This window comes from Cherax quadricarinatus, chromosome 34 (assembly GCF_038502225.1).
Source record: "Cherax quadricarinatus isolate ZL_2023a chromosome 34, ASM3850222v1, whole genome shotgun sequence".
Taxonomy (NCBI): Eukaryota; Metazoa; Arthropoda; class Malacostraca; order Decapoda; family Parastacidae; genus Cherax; species Cherax quadricarinatus.
The window spans coordinates 20,549,825-20,563,827 of NC_091325.1; the positions used below are offsets into that span (position 1 = coordinate 20,549,825).

The window sequence follows — 14,003 nt, forward strand, 5'->3', positions numbered from 1 at the left end:
AGGGTTGGCACTAGAAGCTTTCTTGGGGCCCATGGTGACTCATTTTGAAGGTGCAATCACTAAAAACACTGTGATAATATGAAATGTTCCGATTGTATGTTTGGATGGGACCGTGGTGGCTGGCTGGCTTGTAAACACTGGCCACAAGTGGACGGGTCTCGAACGGAACGAATCGTGTTGGTCGAGTTTTTTAGCGCTAGTCAAGGCAAAATTTTTGCGTTAAAATGTATCGCTAGTCTGATTTAACGTTGGACTATGCCATCGTTGGTCGAGGGTTCACTGTATTTCAAGAAAATTAGGCCAGTGTCCCAGGATAGCACCCACACTAGTCGACTAACACCCAGGTACCTATTTACTGATAGGTAAACATAGACAACAGGTGCAAAGAAACACACCTAATGTTTCTACCCTGGCTGGGAATCGAATATTTACCAAAAATCATATATGGCTAACCCAAGCCAGGTACTAAAAATAAGCCACGTTGACTCTTTTTGGGTTATCCTAGGTTCTTTACACACATGCTGCTATGTGTGATCTATAGAGAGAAAATAACTTTTTTGTTTCAGGTTTATGGTGCAGTACGAGTGTATATCACAGCCCTGTGCTACACTCCGTTTTCTCTAATATAAGCCACCAAGACAGGGATAGGAGAATGGTATTTGTATACCGTATCCTCTTCATACCTCCGTCGAACTGCTCGGTGTTATGCCAAATATTATTTATTCTGGAGTATTTAACATGCTTTATGATATTTATATTGTTTATTATGTCATATTAGATCAATTGTGATAGGCAAATAAACTGTAGTGTTGATATTAGCATAATTATAAAGCATATTCTCCTGCTTCATGAGACTGAGTTCATGGCAACCGACAGTGGCTTCAAAGCCACCTATCTTTAATGGATAATGTACTGTGTAGGTGCTTTACATAATGAGAAGCATTTCTTTTATTCATTGGAACCATGGCTAGGGCTAAAAGTAAGCAGGTTAAAACAATAAATGGGGAAAAAGAAATTGGAATGACTTGTGCAACAAGTAGCGCCACCAAACAGTACCAGCAGATTGGTGTGGCGACCCTGGAAGTTTGAAATTATGCTAGCCAAAATTAGTGCCGAATAACTGATTGCCCGATTTGTGATGGCGGACCTGTACATTATTCCAGTCGACCAAATTCTTAGCTGTTTCACTAATGTTACTTCTATTCTATCGATTGAGCAAAAGAATTCGCCAACTCAACTGTTTCAACTACAAAATAAAGTGATTGGAAATTGGTAATTTGGCCAATTTAATGCAAAGTTCAAAATACTCCAATTTCAAAATAGGGTTCAGAATAAACAATGCAGGCATTCCTGGCACTAAACTAATATTTCCTCTGTTCATTAGTTATGTTTTCAGGCTTTACTAATGAATTCCATTTTGATTTTTTATGCACATAATGAATTTTTATTCAAACCAAAAAATAGACGATTTACTGTTATGCAATATTGTAATAATTGTATAAATAATATCAGCACATTTGTGAACGTATATTAGACCCACCAGCAGGCGTGTATTAGATGTGTGAGGTCATTTGTTTATTCTTCAACATCGGCAAAAATTTAACATTTCCGCTATTTTGAGCTCAGTTTCAAGTCATTTCCAGTACCAAACCCAATCAAAATCAACTCTATTTCTGTAACATATCTTCCATTCTATCAAATGAGATCAAGAAATTGCAAATACAACTATAAAAAACATATGAAGAAAACACTGCAAAGTTGCTGTTTTAATAAAAGATTATGGTCTCAGTTTTTTTTTCTCTCATTATGCACTGTGTGCTGCAGGATTTGTTTTATGTGGTGCACACATACCACGTAGATGTATTCTCTCATATGTAGGCCAAAATTTACCGCTCACAGCTTATCAGAGTGAGCTGAGCTCATGATGTAGATCTACGGTTTGGACCCCTCAACATGAAGCTGTAGATCTACGGCACGGACCCTCAAAGGGTTAATGGTAACCCAGGATGAGGCCATCCAGTCTACCACAGACAGATCTGAGACTGAACCTCTGCAAAGTGTGGAAGTCCCCAACCTCCCTGCAAAGGATGCTGGTGATACCAGAATGCCATCACACACCATTTGTGGAGGAGCTGGCCATCCCTGCTAGCACATTTGGAACTACTGATCTGCCACTACCTATACATATGCCTACACCTGAATATGGGGCTGAGCATGTCATTCTTCCCAATACACACATCTACAACAGTCAGACGAACACCACACTTGTAACCCCCCCTGGAAGTTGGAGTTGAGTTAGATGTACAGGACCTACCTACAATGAATGATGATGCAGTCTTGCCACAGGCACCATCAGAGAACACTCATGTAACCATGGTACCTGTTAAGGTGATAGGTGTTACAGAAAGAACATATAGCCCTTGTGGCTTAGCGCTTCTTTTTTTATTATAATAATAATAATAATACAGAAAGAACTACCTCAGAAGTGCCATCCACTGGAGAGGCATTGGATTTGCCTGACCTTCCTCAAATTATAACAAACTTGCAGGAAAAGATTGAGTAATTTGAACAAATGCTGATGAGTTTAATGAATATATGTAGTCAGGATGATGCTCTTGAGTATGTTGATCATGTAAAAAGTGGAACAATCTCTGTTCAGTTTCAAGCAATTTGTAAGAAAGAAGCTCATGACTCATGGCTTCAAGACTTGCCTTGGAACTGGCCGACAAGATGCCGAGAAATGCTTAAAGTAAAAGGTTCTGAAGATAAAGACGTACAAACTATGCTATTTGCTCTTAAGTGTCTGCACACTGTAGGCAAAGCATAATAGTTTTACCATCCTATGAGCAAGAGATTGTAATAACTCACTACAATGGATACATTACAAATCTTTTCATGGAACATTGCTTCCATCAGGAAACGGTTGCCTGACTCACATCATATTAGTGCAACCAAGAATATTGATGTCATTTGTTTGCAGGAATGTAGACTGAAAGATGGAGCGCCTCCACCAAAGTTGCCTGGATATGCAACTTATAACTTAAGGTCCTCTTCAAGGGGGGCTCCTTGGCATGGTGAAGAGGCTCTTGGTCTGAGGAATTAGACCTGTCGGTCTACTTCCTCAGACCGAACCTAATTACCCCCCAATCCCCCATTCTCTATCCCATCCTCCCCTTTTTCCTTTCCTCCCCACCCCTCCCTTTTGCCCTTCCTTTTTGGCCTTTGGTTTTTTTTTTTTTTTTTTTCTTTTCCCACAGGCACGCTAGTTCCTAGGTAGGGGAAATTGTACCGGGGTCCATCCCATTCCGTTGAGGTTCTTGGTGGTGGCGTAGTTTGCCATGGAATCTGGATTGCCTGGGGATGTCCTGATCCCTCTCCGGTATCCCGGAGGGTGGCTTTGGGTGTCTCTCGGGCGACGGGTGTATCTCTGGAAGCCACCTTTCGGATTCCGGGGGTGGTGGCCAAAGGAGGTATGCTTTGTGGCAGATTTCTGGCCGCCCTCTCTTTTGTCCACCGAGGTAGCTCGGCAGATGTGAGGTTGCTATCCCGGATTGCTGGTTTACTGGCATGATGGGTAGGGTATGGCACGGGTTCCATGCTGCATCTGCGCTACTTGCGGTGCTGAGGTCCTCTTGGGCGCGGAGGGAGATTTCTGGCCCTTTCATTCCTCCTAGGAACTATCCCTCCCCGGTCCCCCCTTTTTTTATTCTTTTTTTTATTTTTATTTTCTTTTCTTCTTTCTTTTTTTTTTCTTAAAAACAAAAAGAAAGAAGTAACCTAACCATGGCAGCCCTAGTCCATGAACCTGCTACCCCCGGGCCCCTTCTTGATACCGCACCCCGTTCTGACCCCGCCTCATCTTTGGACCACTCTTCGGACACTCCTCATGCCTCTGTACCTCTTGCCGGTGCTGTTTCCTCACCCGCTTCAGGTACTGAGGCCTCGGCTGACTCCTTCGATTTATCTGACCTTCGCTCTCCTCTGACTATGCTTCCGGCCTCTCCCTCTACGGTGCGGCAATTTTCGAATCGCCCGCCCGTTCAACGTCGGACCAACTCTGGTCCCACGCCTAAACGACAATGACAATTACCTGCTGATGATACTTATCCACCTTCTCGTTCTTCTCAGAAAAGATCGACACGTCCTTCACTACCTTTCCACGCTCAGTTTCAGACTGCAAAATGGACTAAATTCTTCACTTTACGACCGACTTCCTCTACTGCCTATCTTTCTGACCACAGTATTGGCAAGGCACTCCTACGCCATGTTGGTAAAGATATTTCTTTTCATGCTCTTAAGAGCGGTACGTGCATTGTCACCGTACAGAATGCTACCCAGGCTCATGAACTTTCTCGTCTTTCCCATATTGATACTGTTCCTGTAACTATTGAAAAGCATCATTCCCTCAATTCTTGTAGTGGTACTGTCATTCTGCCCCATACCATAGTTCAACAAAATTTCCAGACATGTGGCACTGACATTTTTGAACAGCTGGAACTCCAAGATCTCCCAATCCTCAAGGTAGACACTTACGTTCTTCCTGCCCACGGGCAGAGACGATACCCTAGCAATGTGGCTCGTTTAACTTTTGACAGCCGTGAACTCCCATTCTCAGTTTATGTAGCAGGACATCGGTTACAAGTTCGAAAGGTGATCCCTACACCGCAACAGTGTAGAAATTGCTGGCGATTTGGCCATCCAGCGAAATATTGCAGATCTATCGCCGAATGCCCAGTCTGTGGTGCCGATGACCATTCTAATACGTCTTGCAATCGACCTCCCTCTTGCCTTAATTGTCATGAGGCTCACCCTTCGTACTCTCGCCGTTGTCAAGTCTACTTAAACGAGCGGGAAATCCGTTAACTCAAAGAGGCAGAAGGTCTCCCTTATGCCATGGCAGTTTCTCATCTCCGCCTCCAAGGGAGACTACCTCGTGTTTCTTATTCCCGTGTTTCAAAACGTCCCCCCACTTCTGGTATCCCATCTTCTGCACCCACCTCTGTGGTTACCTCTCCCATAGTCACTCCTTTAGCTAATTCTTTTGCTGTCCTCGGCTCAGACGTCCCTACTTCAACGTCTCAGTCTGATCTTGCTTCTTCGTGTTCTCTCTCACAAGCCTCAGTAGCGACGAGATCTCGTATGACACCTCCTACCAATCACCCCTCTACTTTTCAAAAGTCAAAAAAAATTGGTCCGTTAACACCACCTTCCCATCTTCTACCTCCTCATTTTCCCTTCCCAGTCTCTGTACCTAGTTCTCCCCCTCTCACTGGCCCTGTTACAAGTGTAGAGGTTCACCCTCCTCCTCGTACTGTACCTTCCACCCCTGTCCCCTCCCAAGTTTCTCCCTCTTCTGCCACCTCCCAGGTTTCTGCCTCTTCTGTCCCCCCCACACTTCATCTCCAGTTCCCTTCCACTCTTTCCCCCCCCCTCTACCTTGGTACAGTCCATTACAGTTCCAATCTTTACTCATCCTCCCCCTACCATTTCCAATATTGTCTCCCATACGACGTCTCTGAATTCAGAAACACTTGAAGCAATCTCTGAATATATTACAGAGACTAAACCATCAATGGACACTGATCCACCCTCCTGCTCCTTCTCTCCCTCTACTCCATCTGCGCATCTCCTTTCTTCACAACGCTCCGTTCCTTCACTGCTTGAACGTCTTCCAATGCCACCACACGTTGACTTTTCTAACCCCTCTAGTCCGTAGGTGCCTTTACCTACAGATTCCTGGTATTTTCTTCATCGCCAATCATGGCCTATTTACAGTGGAATATCCGCGACCTCAGGGGTAATCGGGATGAGCTTCAGATGTTGCTTTCCAGGTTTTCCCCTGTTGGTGCTTGCTTACAAGAACCAAAATTACAGTCGGCTGTTTTCCAACCTATCTCAGGCTATAATTTATTGTATTCTTCGGATCCTTTCTCAGATGGGACCTTTAATGAAAGTGCCCTTCTTCTACGCAATGATATTCCGTACTGTCAACTATTTGTCCATACCTCGCTGCATTACACTGCAGCCCATATCCACTTGAATAAGTGGTTTACAATATGTTCTTTATATCTCTCTCCTTCTCGAGCATTTTCTATCCCAGACTTTGCCTTTCTTGTTTCATCCTTACCACCACCACTTCTGTTACTTGGTGATTTTAATGCCCACCATTTCCTCTGGGGGGGGGGTCTCATTGCGACTCACGTGGCATCCAGTTGGAGGCTTTTCTCGCCTCTCACCTCCTCCATGTTTTAAATACGGGTACTCCCACCCATTTTGATCCTCGTACTCATGCTCTCTCTTGCATCGATCTATCAGTCTGCTCTTCCTCCACTGCACTAGACTTCACCTGGTCTGTTCTACCGGACTTACATGACAGCGATCATTTTCCAATCATTCTTACTTCTCCTTCCTATTCACCACCTTTCCGTAGCCCTCGCTGGCAATTTGATCGGGCAAATTGGGATCTTTACTCACACCTCACTGCTTTTAGTGAGGTTCCTTCTTCATCCTCCATTGATGAGCTCCTACACATCTTCTCGACGTCAGTTTATACCGCAGCTTCTCATTCTATACCCCAAACCTCAAGCAGGCATTCTCAGAAGTGCGTGCCTTGGTGGTCTCCTGCTTGTGCTCGAGCAGTACATTTGAAACGTGCTGCATGGGGCAGGTACCGGTACAATAGAACCGCTGAGAGACTTCTTGATTTTAAGCAGAAGAGTGCGATCGCTCGCCGTGTCATCCGTGAAGCTAAACGCACTTGTTGGCGAGACTATGTTTCCACCATCACCTCTGCTTCTTCTATGAGTGCAGTCTGGAAAAAAGTGAGGAAATTGAGTGGTAAATACTCTCCTGACCCGGCTCCTGTTCTACGGGTCACTGGTGTTGATGTAGCAAACCCTCTCGACGTTGCCATTGAACTTGGCACACATCTGGTCCATATTTCCCGAGGGCTCCATCTATGCCCCTCGTTTCTTTCCTCAAAGTCTGCCAGAGAGTTAGTACCCTTGGACTTTTCTTCTCTCAGAGAAGAACAGTATAATGTGCCTTTTACACTTCAAGAACTGGAGGCAACGCTCTCAGCTTGCCGATCGTCGGCAGCTGGGCCTGACGACATTCATATTCGTATGTTACAACATTTACATCGGTCAGCCCTTGTAGTCCTCTTACACCTCTTCAATCTTATTTGGGCACAAGGAGTTCTTCCCCAGCTGTGGAAATCTGCCATTGTTCTCCCTTTCCGCAAACCGGGTACTACAGGACATGATGCCTCCCACTATCGCCCCATCGCTCTTACTAGTGCAGTTTGCAAAGTGATGGAACGTCTCGTAAATCGACGTTTAATGTGGTATTTAGAGACACACAACAGTCTCTCCACTAGTCAATATGGCTTTCGTAAGGGTCGTTCTACCATAGACCCCTTACTACGCTTGGATGCGTATGTTCGTAATGCCTTTGCGAATAATCACTCAGTTATTGCCATATTTTTTGACCTTGAGAAGGCATATGACACAACTTGGAGGTATAATATTTTGGCCCAGGCCCATTCCTTAGGCCTCCGAGGCAATCTACCATCCTTCCTTAAGAACTTTTTAACTGACAGACATTTCCGTGTTCGAGTCAATAATGTTCTTTCCCCGGACTTCGTCCAAGCTGAAGGTGTCCCTCAGGGATGTGTTCTAAGCACAACACTTTTTCTCCTTGCTATAAATGATTTGGCCTCTGTTCTTCCACCCAATATTTGGTCATCACTCTATGTTGATGACTTTGCTATTGCTTGTGCATGCGCTGACTGTCATCTTATTGCAGTTTCTCTCCAGCATGCGGTTGACCGTGTTTCCACTTGGGCCACCACGCATGGGTTTAAATTTTCAAGTACCAAAACACCAAATTACTTTCACTAGACGCTCTGTTATCTCCGATCATCTCTATGGCTCCCGTATCCCCGAACGTGATACAGTCAGGTTTCTAGGCCTTCTCTTTGACCATCGGTTATCCTGGAAACCTCACATTACCTCTCTGAAGGCAACTTGTCGCAGCCGGCTAAACCTTCTTAAAACCCTTGCTCATCTTTCCTGGGGAGCTGATCGTCGAACTCTCCTTCGCCTACATTCAGCCCTCGTTTTATCGAAACTCGATTATGGTGACCAGATTTATTCCGCGGCCTCTTCTGCTACTCTCTCTAGCCTTAACTCTATCCATCACCAAGGATTACGTTTGTGCCTTGGTGCTTTTCGCTCTTCCCCTGTTGAGAGCCACTATACAGAAGCGAATGTTCCATCCTTGTCTGATCGCCGTGATGCCCATTGCCTTCGCTACTATGTACGCTCTCACGATCTACACAATCCTTCCATTTATAGAATGGTCACCGATATTAGTAGACATTCTTTATTCTTTCGCCGCCCCTGTTTGCTCCGTCCCTTTTCTCTTCGCCTACATTCACTCTTGTCTTCCCTTCAGTTAGCACCTTTATATGTTCATGTAGCATCTCACTTTTCCCTACCCCCCTGGGAAGTTCCAGCTGTTCGGGTCTGTTCTTTCTCACTCCCTTGCTCGAAAGCTCAACGGTGGCTTCCCGCTCTCTTTTTCTTGACCACTTCCACTCCCATTCTCATGCCACCGCTGTGTACACAGATGGCTCTAAGTCTTCAGACGGTGTCGGATTCGCAGCAGTGTTTCCGGACAGCGTCGTGCGGGGGCATTTACTATCTTCAGCTAGCATTTTTACTGCTGAACTGTATGCCATTCTTGCAGCACTTATTCGTATCGCATCTATGCCTGTGTCATCATTTGTAGTAGTCTCAGACTCCCTTAGTGCTCTACAGGCTATACGAAAATTTGATACATCTCATCCCCTCATTCTCCATATCCAGCTTTGGCTACGCCGTATCTCTACCAAACATAAAGATATTGTTTTTTGTTGGGTCCCTGGTCATGTCGACGTACAGGGCAATGAACAGGCAGACACTGCTGCGCGGTCAGCAGTACATGACCTACCAATTTCCTATCGAGGTGTTCCATTTCTGGACTATTTTGCTGCAATAGCTACCCACCTTCGCACCCGTTGGCAACAACGTTGGTCAACTCTGCTCGGTAACAAACTTCATTCTATTAAACCGAGCATAGGTTACTGGCCGTCTTCTTGTCATCAGTGCCGAGGTTGGGAGACCACTCTCTCCCACCTTCGCATTGGCCACACTCGTCTTACTCATGGGTATCTCATGGAGAGGCACCCTGTTCCTCTCTGTGAGCAGTGTCAAGTTCCAGTATCGATTAGCCACATTCTGTTAGACTGCCCTCTCTATCAATGAGCACGCAGAATTTACCTCCAACGTCGTCTTCGTTCTACTACTCTCTCTTTACCTTCCCTTCTTGCTGATGGACCCTCCTTTAATCCTGACTCTCTCATTGACTTCTTGACAACGACTGATTTACTCCACAAACTCTGATGATACTTTTCGCACTCCCCTCAGCCCTTTCTAGTTCAGTCTCTTGCTGCCCTTTACCCTTTCACCATCCACTACCCCGCTGTTATCCGTAACCTATTACTCATCCATCTCCCTTTTGCCACCTGATGCCCTCGCTTCCTTCCTGCCCTGCAGCGCTGTATAGTCCTTGTGGCTTAGCGCTTCTTTTTGATTATAATAATAATACAGTGGAGCCCCGCATACCGTACGCATCGCATACCGTACAATCCGCATACCGGACGCTTTGATCGCAAAAATTTTGCCTCACATACCGCCCAAAAACCCGCTCACCGCCCTTCGTCCAAGACGCGTCCAATGTGCGGCCTGAGCCACGCTCACATGTTCCGCCGGTGGCATTGTTTACCAGCCAGCCTCCGCGGTAACATCCAAGCATACAATCGGAACATTTCGTATTATTACAGTGTTTTTGGTGATTTTTTTCTGGAAAATAAGTGACCATGGGCCCCAAGAAAGCTTCTAGTGCCAACCCTACAGCAATAAGGGTGAGAATTACTATAGAGATGTAGAAAAAGATCATTGATAAGTATGAAAGTGGAATGCGTGTCTCGAGCTGGCCAGGTTGTATAATAAACCCCAATCAACCATCGCTACTATTGGTGGTACAGCCGCTGCTGCTGCTGTACCACCATCAGCTGCTGCTGCACTGTCAGCTGCTGCTGCACTGTCAGCTGCTGCTGCTGTTGTACCACCATCAGCTGCTGCTGCTGCTGCTGTAGTACCGTCTGCTGCTGCTGTAGCATCGTCTGCTGCTGCTGTAGCATCGTCTGCTGCTGCTGTAGCATCGTCTGCTGCTGCTGTAGCATCGTCTGCTGCTGCTGTAGCATCGTCTGCTGCTGCTGTACCACCGTCAGCTGCTGCTGCTGCTGCTGTAGTACCGTCTGCTGCTGCTGTAGCATCGTCTGCTGCTGCTATAGCATCGTCTGCTGCTGCTGTAGCATCGTCTGTTGCTGCTGTAGCATCGTCTGCTGCTGCTGTAGCATCGTCTGCTGCTGCTGTAGCATCGTCTGTTGCTGCTGTACCACCGTCAGCTGCTGCTGCTGCTGTAGCACCGTTGTTGGTGTGGCTTATTGAGAATACCAAGAAACAATTAACTCCAGAGGATTTGCTACCCAGGATAACCCAAAAAAGTCAGTGTCATCGAAGACTGTCTAACTTATTTCCATTGGGGTCCTTAATCTTGTCTCCCAGGATGCAACCCACACCAGTCGACTAACACCCAGGTGAACAGGGAAAAATGCCTGGAACTAGTGCTCATATTGGTGAATTTAAAGCCAGCAAAGGTTGGTTTGAGAGATTTAAGAATCGTAGTGGCATACACAGTGTGATAAGGCCTGTTCTGGAAGAAAATGCCAAACAGGACCTACAGTACTCAGGAGGAAAAGGCACTCCCAGGACAGTGTCTCATCAGTCATTGCTGCATCTTCAATAAAGGTAAGTGTCATTTATTCTTCATTTAGTAGACTAGTACATGCACAATATATATTGTGCATGTACTACTCTACTATTGTGCATGTATCCTTCTCTTTGTGTGTAGGAAAATGTATATTTCATGTGGTAAAATTTTTTTTTTCATACTTTTGGGTGTCTTGCACGGATTAATTTGATTTCCATTATTTCTTATGGGGAAAATTCATTCGCATACCGAACATTTCGCATAACAACCAGCCCTCTTGCACGGATTAAGGTCGCTATGCGGGGGTCCACTGTAATTGAAAGAATGATACTTAACAGACTGTACTACAGAATCATACACCAACTTTCCCCCCCTACCTCTATGTGTTCATGAAAGGTAAAAGTGTGCAGAACTGTATTTCCACCTTTCTCACTGCACACACCTTTACTAGTTTTACCACATTTCTTGATCTAAAATCTGCATTTGATATCGCAAACAGAACCGTTATACTACATGAACTAGCCAAAACGAATATTGGTGGTAGCTTACTCTGCTGGATAATAGGATACCTGTCAAATAGAGTAACCTCTGTCCTCTACCAAGGCTTTAGAAGTGAGTCTAAAGAAATGTCCCTAGGTATACCGCAGGAAGGTGTTCTCAGTCCCATGCTATTTAATATTCTGATTAATGCTCTCCTAAATGCTCTTCCTGCCTCACCTAAACATATAGCTATAAGCTATGCTGATGACATCATGATCCACACAACAGGGCATAGGAAGATGAGTACCATTCCTAACCCTTTCAGGGTTTTGGCCGTACTAGTACAGCTTACGCACCAGGGTTTTTGATGTACAGTGGACCCCCGCATAACGATGGCATCGCATAGCGATTTTTCCGCATAACGATTACTTTTATCGCAAAATTTTTGCCCCGCATACCGATTAAAAACCCGCATACCGATTTTCGTCCGAGACGCGTCCAATGTGCCCTCACATGTGCCGGCCGTCCCATTGTTTACCAGCCAGCCTCCGCGGTAACATCCAAGCATACACTCGGAATATTTCGTATTATTACAGTGTTTTCGGTGCTGTTTGTGGAAAATAAGTGACCATGGGCCCCAAGAAAGCTTCTAGTGCCAACCCTGTGGTAAAAAGGGTGGGAATTAGTATGGAAATTAAGAAAGATTTTGAAGGGTTTGGGGCTAACCCTGAGAAGCCTATGCCAGTTGTGGAATCCATTGTGCCTACTTCAAAGATTAAGGAAATGTGTGCAGAGTGGGTTGAACTGCAAACCTTTATAGATGAAAATCACCCTGACACAGCTGTTGCAAGCCGTGCTTGTGACTATTTCAATGACAATGTTATGGCCCATTTTAGGAAAGTCTTGAAGGAACGGGAGGTACAGAGCTCTATGGACAGATTTGTTGTGCGACAGAGGTCCAGTGACTCTCAAGCTGGTCCTAGTGGCATTAAAAGAAGAAGGGAAGTAACCCCAGAAAAGGACTTGCTACCTCAAGTCCTAATGGAAGGGGATTCCCCTTCTAAACAGTAAGAAGATAATGCTCTCCCCTCCTCCCATCCCATCAATCATCACCAGATCTTCAATAAAAGTAAGTGTCATGTAATTGTGCATGCCTTTTTCAGTTTGTGTGTATTAAAATTAACATTTCATGTGGTAAAAAAAAATTTTTTTCATACTTTTGGGCGTCTTGCACGGATTAATTTTATTTCCATTATTTCTTATGGGGAAAATTCATTCGCATAACGATTATTTCGCATAACGATGAGCCCTCTTGCACGGATTAAAATCGTTAACCGGGGGTCCACTGTACTAGTACGCGTAAATTCTATCTCCCTCAAATCTAATGAGAGAAAGCTGGTAGGCCTACATATTAAAGAATGGGTCTATGTGGTCAGTGTGTGCAGTATAAAAAAAAATCCTGCAGCATGCAGTGCATAATTAGAAAAAAAAACTTTGACCGTGTTTTTGGATTAAAACGGCGACTTTGCACTGTATTTTCGTATGGGATTTATTGCTGTATTCTAGTTTTCCTGGTCTCATTTTATAGAATGGAAGACATATTACAGAAATTGATATTATTTTGACTGGTTTTACAATGAAAAGTACCTTGAAATTGAGCTCAAAGTAGCAGAAATGTTTGATTTTTACCGAAGTTCAAAAGTAAACAAATCATGCTATGCATCTAATACACGTCAACTGGTGAGTCTAATATTCTTTCACAAGTGCACTGATATTATTTATACCATTTCTACACTAATGCAGTAGTCTGCATAACAGTAAATCTTCTATTTTTTTGTGAGAATAAAAATTCAAAGTGGAAAGCAAAAGAATGTAAGAGGGGTGTGGGGATGTGACTAATGAACAGAGGAAATGTTATTTTAGTGCCAGGAATGTCTTTCTTGTTTATTCTGGACCCTATTCAGAAACTGGCATCTTTTGAAATTTGTGTGAAATTGGCAAAATTGCTAGATTCTGACCATTGTATTGGATAGTTGAAATCGGTAAATGGGTGGTTTCTTGTACTCATTCGATAGAAAAAATGGAGTTCTAACAAAATAGTTATGATTTTTGTCGACTAGTACACTGGAATTGGCTGAAAATAGGGCTCAAAATAGGCAAAATAGCCGATGCGTAAACATTGTCGAGACCGCTTTGTGAGAGCATAATTCTGTAAGTTTTCCATCAAATTTCATACTTTTGGTGTCATTATGTTCGGGAAAAGATTCTCTATCTTTTCATAAGAAAAAAAATTTTTTTTTTTTTTTTTAAATTTGGACGACCCTGAGAACAAGTCTCTGAGAGGGCCTGTCGACCCTGAAAGGGTTAATGAAGTTCAAGCAATTTGTAATTGACTAGGCCTCATAATATCTTTCTCTAAAACAAAGATATTAACAAGCAAACGACATCTCGCACCCATCTATTTGCAGGGTGAAAGCATTAGCTACGTTAAAACTTACAGATATCTTGGTGTAGATGTACCCTTTAACAAATCCACTATACCACAACTAAATAAGAAATGCAAAGATATGCTAAATGCTCTCCAAGCTGTTGCTGGCTACAACCCCAACTATGGTGCTAATGTGAGAATCGTGAGAATGATGTAC

The 14,003-nt window shown here is 44.2% G+C and overlaps 1 protein-coding gene across 2 annotated transcripts in view; it reads left to right on the plus strand.

The window, feature by feature from the left end:
* Positions 1–14,003, plus strand: part of LOC128693672 (myb-like protein X) — a 95,178-nt gene that overhangs the window by 11,287 nt on the left and 69,888 nt on the right. The gene's annotated exons all lie outside the window — the stretch shown is intronic.